Raw genomic sequence first — 8,469 nt, forward strand, 5'->3', positions numbered from 1 at the left:
TAACTGCAGCAGCTTTAGTGGACGCTACTGGAGCTGGAATTACGCGGCTGCTGGCATGAGACTTGCCCTCCAATAGATCCTTGTAAATGGATTTAAAGTGTATTCATTCAAATTAGAGAGACAATTTAAATTAAAAAGCTTAGAGCTGCCTCCACCACAGGGGGGCTCGCTCGACCCACCAGCGGACAGGCACCAGTATTGGGAGAGGGGGGCTGGCCATCAGGGTTCACCGCGGCTCTGGCACAAACCCGGCGACACGGAGGTGGCACGGGCAGGAGCGGACTGGCCGTGTCGGCTTCTCACTTTTTGGATTTTAGAAGGGCATGACATGCCTATATCTGTGTCTCCCCCTCCTTTTACTCCTCCACCTCTTTTATTTTCGCATGACTGTACTTGTCACTTTTCCATGTGTTAGTTATGTCTTCTGAGCAGTTTTTCAGCTTTTGGACACCTTTGAAGGTGTTTTCTATGTGTTTCTATGTGTTTTTGTTTGCCTGCCATTGGTTTTAACGGTGTTCGACGAACAGTTCGACGAACAGTTCGGCGAACACACGGGTGTTCGACGAACCGAACCGAACTCGAACACTACGGGGGTGGCTCAACACTAATTAAGACTACACTGTGGACCAATTGACCACAAAATTTACAAGGACTGACAGTCCACAGCATTTAAATTAGGCGTGGACTGACTGACAACAGCATTTACACTAGTCTAAGGATTGACTGGAAGACAGCAATCACTGGAAAAGGACATCATACTTTGAAGTATAGAAGGAAGAAAGCAAAGAGGAAGACCAGCAGCCAATCCAAAGGATTGACACTATCAAGATAACAGTGGAGAAGACCCTAGTGGACCTATGTAGTCTTTCACAAAATTGATCTTCCTAAAGATCGTTAATTCATCAAGTCGTCATAGCTCGAGTTTCAACCGAAGGTCATTAATAATAAAAAATGGGCTGACTGACCACAGCATTCACAATATGTGTGGACTGCCTGACTACAGCATTCACACTAGGTGTGGACTGCTTGACCACATTTACAGTAGACTAGACTGTGGGCCAACCTCTGTCTTCTAAAGTGAGGTATCCCCTTTCCTATTTCATAGAATAGCCTTGTAATCAGTGGTGTAACAATCAATACCGCAATTAAAAGAGATTGAACACACTATTAAAATTACACTGTGGACTGAATGACCACAACATTTAAAAGGACTGACAGTCCACAGCATTTGAATTAGTTGTGGACTGACTAACAACAGCATTTACACTAATCTAAGGATTGACTGGAAGACAGCAATCACTGGAAAAGGAACTTCATGCTTTGAAGTATAGAAGGAAGAAAGCAAAGAGGAAGACCAGCAGCCAATCCAAAGGATTGACACTATCAAGATAAGGGTGGAGATGACCCTACTGGACCTATCTAGTCTTTCACAAAATTGATCTTCCTAAAGATCGTTAATTCATCCAGTCGTCATTGCTAGAGTTTCAACCGAAGGCCGTTAATAATAAAAAATGGGCTGACTGACCACAGCATTCACAGTAGGTGTGGACTGCATGATCACATTTATAGTAGACTGTGGGCCAACCTCTGTCTTCTAAAGTGAGGAACCCCCTATTCTATTTCATAGAATAACCTTGTAATCAGCTGTGTAACAATCAATACCCCGTTTACAAGAGACTGACCACACTATTAAAATTACACTGTGGAGTGAATGACCACAACATTTAAAAGGATTGACAGTCCACAGCGTTTGAATTAGTTGTGCACTGACTGACAACAGCATTTACAGTAGTCTAAGGATTGAATGGAAGACAGCAATCACTGGAAAAGGACATCATACTTTGAAGTATAGAAGGACCAAAGCAAAGTGCAAGACCAGCAAACAATCCAATGGATTGATACTATCAAGATAATGGTGAAGAAGGCCCTAGTGGACCGATCTAGTCTTGCACAAGATTGATCTTCCTAAAGATCATTAATACATCAAGTCGTCATGGCTCAAGTTTCAACCGAATGCCATTAATTATAAATAATGGACTGACTGACCACAGCATATAGACTAGATGTGGACTGCCTGACCACATTTACAGTAGACTGTGAACCGATTGAGCATAAAATTTAAAATAGACTGTGGACTCTCTGACTACAATTTTTATAATAAAATGCAGACCGAATGACCACAGTCTTTATATTTGAAATAAGTAATTTTGGCCCTAGAGTGTTATACTTTTTGGTGTGTATAGCATGTAGCAGGAACATATTATCACTCTTTTGAATATTTACAGGTGACTGACGCCCTTTGACATGGTGGGATTTGAAATGTTTCCTTGTGAACTCCAAGAAAAGAATGTGGAAAGTCACATAATAGGTAATTAATATTCATATTAATTACTGATAATAGTCAGTCTAGGCATAAGTTCTAGACCTGCGGAGGTGTGACAACACCTTTCTGATACATGAGAATATACTGTTAGTGGTTTACATCTGTTTATTTTCTATACACAATTCCTAGTATAACACAACTATATCTTAGGTAGAGACATAAGGAACACTTCTTTTCCTTATCTTCTGTATTCTAAAGTGAGGAATCCCTTATTCTGTTTCATAGGATAGCCTTGTAATCAGCGGTGTAACAATCAATACCGCGATTACAAGAGACTGACCACAGTATTAAGACTACACTGTGGACCAATTAACCACAAAATTTACAATTACTGACAGTCCACAGCATTTAAATTAGGCGTGGACTGACTGACAACAGCATTTACACTAGTCTATGTATTGACTGGAAGACAGCAATCACTGGAAAGGGACATCATACTCGGAAGAGTAGACGAAAGAAGGCAAAGAGGAAGACCAGCAACCAATCCAAAGGATTGATACTATCAAGATAACGGTGGAGAAGGCCCTAGTGGACAGATCTAGTCTTGAACAAGATTGATCTTCCTAAAGATCGTTAATTCATCCAGTCGTCATGGCTAGAGTTTCAACCGAAGGCCATTAATAATAAAAAATGGACTGACTGACCACACCATTCACACTAGTTGTGTACTGCCTGATTATATTTACGGTAGACTGTGGGCCAACCTCTGTCTTGTAAAGTGAGGAACCCCCTATTCTATTTCATAGAATAGCCTTGTAATCAGCAGTGTAACAATCAATACCGCAATTACAAGACACTGAACACACTATTAAGACAACACTGTGGACTGAATGACCACAGCATTTAAAAGGACTGACAGTCCACAGCGTTTGAATTAGTTGTGGACTGACTAACAACAGCATTTACACTAATCTAAGGATTGACTGGAAGACAGCAATCTTGGGAAAAGGAACTTCATACTTTGAAGTATAGAAGGAAGAAAGCAAAGAGGAAGACCAGCAGCCAATCCAAAGGATTGAAACTATCAAGATAAGGGTGGAGAAGACCCTAGTGGACCTATGAAGTCTTTCACAAAGATCGTTAATTCATCCAGTCGTCATAGCTCGAGTTTCAACCTTAGGCCGTTAATAATAAAAAATGGGCTGACTGACCACAGCATTCACACTAGGTGTGGACTGCTTGATCACATTTATAGTAGACTGTGGGCTAACCTCTGTCTTCTAAAGTGTGGAATCCCCTATCCTATTTCATAGAATAGCCTTGTAATCAGCGGTGTAACAATCAATACCGCGATTCCAAGAGATTGACCACACTACTAAGAATACACTGTGGACTGAATGACCACAGCATTTAAAAGGACTGACAGTCCACAGCATTTGAATTAGTTGTGGACTGACTGACAACAGCATTTACACTAGTCTAAGGATTGACTGGAAGACAGCAATCACTGGAAAAGGACATCATACTTTGAAGAATAGAAGGAAGAAAGCAAAGAGGAAGACCAGCAGCCAATCCAAAGGATTGACACTATCAAGATAACAGTGGAAAAGACCCTAGTGGACCTATGTAGTCTTTCACAAAATTGATCTTCCTAAAGATCGTTAATTCAAACAGTCATCATAGCTCGAGTTTCAACCGAAGGCCGTTAATAATAAACAATGGGCTGACTGACCACAGCATTCACACTAGGTGTGGACTGCTTGATCACATTTATAGTAGACTGTGGGCCAACCTCTATCTTCTAAAGTGAGGAATCCCCTATTCTATTTCATAGAATAGCCTTGTAATCAGTGGTGTAACAATCAATACCGCGATTCCAAGAGATTGACCACGCTATAAAGAATACACTGTGGACTGAATGACCACAACATTTAAAAGGACTGACAGTCCACGGCATTTGAATTAGTTGTGGACTGACTGACAACGGCAATTACACTAGTCTAAGGATTGAATGGAAGACAGCAATCAATGGAAAAGGACATGATAGTTTGAAGTATAGAAGAAAGCAAAGAGCAAGACCAGCAACCAATCCAATGGATTGATACTATCAAGATAATGTTGAAGAAGACCCTAGTGGACCTATCTAGTCTTTCACAAAATTGATCTTCCTAAAGATCGTTAATTCATCCAGTAGTCATGGCTCGAATTTCAACCGAAGGCCGTTAATAATAAAAAATGGGCTGACTGACTACATCATTCACACTAGGTGTGGACTGCTTGACCACATTTCCAGTAGACTAGACTGTGGGCCAACCTCTGTCTTTTAAATGGAGGAATCCCCTATTCTATTTCATAGAATAACCTTGTAATCAGCGGTGTAACAATCAATACTGCGATTACAAGAGACTGACCACACTATTAAAATTACACTGTGGACTGAATGACCACAACATTTAAAAGGACTGACAGTCCACAGCATTTGAATTAGTTGTGGACTGACTGACAACAGCATTTACAGTTATCTAAGGATTGAATGGAAGATAGCAATCACTGGAAAAGGACATCATACTTTGAAGTATAGAAGGACCAAAGCAAAGTGCAAGACCAGCAAACAATCCAATGGATTGATACTATCAAGATAATGGTGAAGAAGGCCCTAGTGGACCGATCTAGTCTTGCACAAGATTGATCTTCCTAAAGATCATTAATACATCAAGTCATCATGGCTCGAGTTTCAACCGAAGGCCATTAATTATAAAGAATGGACTGACTGACCACAGCATATAGACTAGATGTGGACTGCTTGACCACATTTACAGTAGACTGTGGACCGATTGAGCATAAAATTTAAAATAGACTGTGGACTCTCTGACTACAATTTTTATAATAAAATGCACACCGACTGACCACAGTCTTTATCTTTGAAATAAGTAATTTTGGCCCTAGAATGTTATACTTTTTGGTGTGTATAGCATGTAGCAGGAACATATTATCACTCTTTTGAATATTTGCAGGTGACTGACGCCCTTTGACATCGTGGGATTTGAAATGTTTCCTTGTGAACTCCAAGAAAAGAATGTGGAAAGTCACATAACAGGTAATTAATATTCATATTAATTACTGATAATAGTCAGTCTAGGCATAAGTACTAGACCTGCGGAGATGTGACAACACCTTTCTGATACATGAGAATATACTGTTATTGGTTTACATATGTTTATTTTCTATACACAATTCCTAGTATAACACAACTATATCTTAGGTAGAGACATAAGGAACATTTGTTTTCCTTATCTTCTGTATTCTAAAGTGAGGAATCCCTTATTCTGTTTCATAGAATAGCCTTGTAATCAGCGGTGTAACAATCAATACCGCGATTACAAGAGACTGACCACAGTATTAAGACTACACTGTGGACCAATTAACCACAAAATTTACAAGGACTGACAGTCCACAGCATTTAAATTAGGCGTGGACTGACAACAGCATTTACACTAGTCTATGGATTGACTGGAAGACAGCAATCACTGGAAAGGGACATCATACTCGGAAGAATAGAAGGAAGAAGGCAAAGAGGAAGATGAGCATCCAATCCAAAGGATTGATACCATCAAGATAACGGTGGAGAAGACCCTAGTGGACCGATCTAGTCTTGAACAAGATTGATCTTCCTAAAGATCATTAATTCATCCAGTCGTCATGGCTAGAGTTTCAACCGAAGGCCGTTAATAATAAAAAATGGACTGACTGACCACAGCATTCACACTAGTTGTGGACTGCCTGACTACAGCATTTACACTAGGTGTGGACTGCTTGACCACATTTACAGTAAACTAGACTGTGGGCCAACCTCTGTCTTCTAAAGTGAGGTATCCCCTTTCCTATTTCATAGAATAGCCTTGTAATCAGTGGTGTAACTATCAATACCGCAATTACAAGAGATTGTCCACACTATTAAAATTACACTGTGGACTGAATGACCACAACATTTAAAAGGAATGACAGTCTACAGCGTTTGAATTAGTTGTGGACTGACTGACAACAGCATTTACACTAATCTAAGGATTGACTGGAAGACAGCAATCACGGGAAAAGGAACTTCATACTTTGAAGTATAGAAGGAAGAAAGCAAAGAGGAAGACCAGCAGCCAAGCCAAAGGATTGAAACTATCAAGATAAGGGTGGAGAAGACCCTAGTGGACCTATGAAGTCTTTCACAAAATTGATCTTCCTAAAGATCGTTAATTCATCCAGTCGTCATAGCTCGAGTTTCAACCGAAGGCCGTTAATAATAAAAAATGGGCTGACTGACCACAGCATTCACACTAGGTGTGGACTGCTTGATCACATTTATAGTAGACTGTGGGCCAACCTCTGTCTTCTAAAGTGTGGAATCCCCTATCCTATTTCATAGAATAGCCTTGTAATCAGCGGTGTAACAATCAATACCGCGATTCCAAGAGATTGACCACACTATTAAGAATACACTGTGGACTGAATGACCACAACATTTAAAAGGACTGACAGTCCACAGCGTTTGAATTAGTTGTGGACTGACTGACAACGGCAATTACACTAGTCTAAGGATTGAATGGAAGACAGCAATCAATGGAAAAGGACATCATAGTTTGAAGTATAGAAGAAAGCAAAGAGCAAGACCAGCAACCAATCCAATGGATTGATACTATCAAGATAATGGTGAAGAAGACCCTAATGGACCGATATAGTCTTGAACAAGATTTATCTTCCTAAAGATCGTTAATTCATCCAGTCGTCATGGCTAGAGTTTCAACCGAAGGCCGTTAATAATAAAAAATGGACTGACTGACCACAGCATTCACACTAGTTGTGGACTGCCTGATCATATTTATGGTAGACTGTGGGCCAACCTCTGTCTTTTAGAGTGAGGAATCCCCTATTCTATTTCATAGAATAGCCTTGTAATTAGCAGTGTAACAATCAATACTGCAATTACAAGACACTGACCACACTATTAAGAGTACACTGTGGACTGAATGACCACAGCATTTAAAAGGACTGACAGTCCACAGCATTTGAATTAGTTGTGGACTGACTGACAACAGCATTTACACTAGTCTAAGGATTGACTGGAAGACAGCAATCACTGGAAAAGGACATCATACTTTGAAGAATAGAAGGAAGAAAGCAAAGAGGAAGACCAGCAGCCAATCCAAAGGATTGACACTATCAAGATAACAGTGGAAAAGACCCTAGTGGACCTATGTAGTCTTTCACAAAATTGATCTTCCTAAAGATCGTTAATTCAAACAGTCATCATAGCTCGAGTTTCAACCGAAGGCCGTTAATAATAAACAATGGGCTGACTGACCACAGCATTCACACTAGGTGTGGACTGCTTGATCACATTTATAGTAGACTGTGGGCCAACCTCTATCTTCTAAAGTGAGGAATCCCCTATTCTATTTCATAGAATAGCCTTGTAATCAGTGGTGTAACAATCAATACCGCGATTCCAAGAGATTGACCACGCTATAAAGAATACACTGTGGACTGAATGACCACAACATTTAAAAGGACTGACAGTCCACGGCATTTGAATTAGTTGTGGACTGACTGACAACGGCAATTACACTAGTCTAAGGATTGAATGGAAGACAGCAATCAATGGAAAAGGACATGATAGTTTGAAGTATAGAAGAAAGCAAAGAGCAAGACCAGCAACCAATCCAATGGATTGATACTATCAAGATAATGTTGAAGAAGACCCTAGTGGACCTATCTAGTCTTTCACAAAATTGATCTTCCTAAAGATCGTTAATTCATCCAGTAGTCATGGCTCGAATTTCAACCGAAGGCCGTTAATAATAAAAAATGGGCTGACTGACTACATCATTCACACTAGGTGTGGACTGCTTGACCACATTTCCAGTAGACTAGACTGTGGGCCAACCTCTGTCTTTTAAATGGAGGAATCCCCTATTCTATTTCATAGAATAACCTTGTAATCAGCGGTGTAACAATCAATACTGCGATTACAAGAGACTGACCACACTATTAAAATTACACTGTGGACTGAATGACCACAACATTTAAAAGGACTGACAGTCCACAGCATTTGAATTAGTTGTGGACTGACTGACAACAGCATTTACAGTTATCTAAGG

The sequence above is a fragment of the Phyllobates terribilis genome, unplaced genomic scaffold (genome assembly GCF_046119375.1).
Source record: "Phyllobates terribilis strain yellow unplaced genomic scaffold, ASM4611937v1 Scaffold_199__1_contigs__length_3552030, whole genome shotgun sequence".
In the NCBI taxonomy this organism is placed as follows: domain Eukaryota; kingdom Metazoa; phylum Chordata; class Amphibia; order Anura; family Dendrobatidae; genus Phyllobates; species Phyllobates terribilis.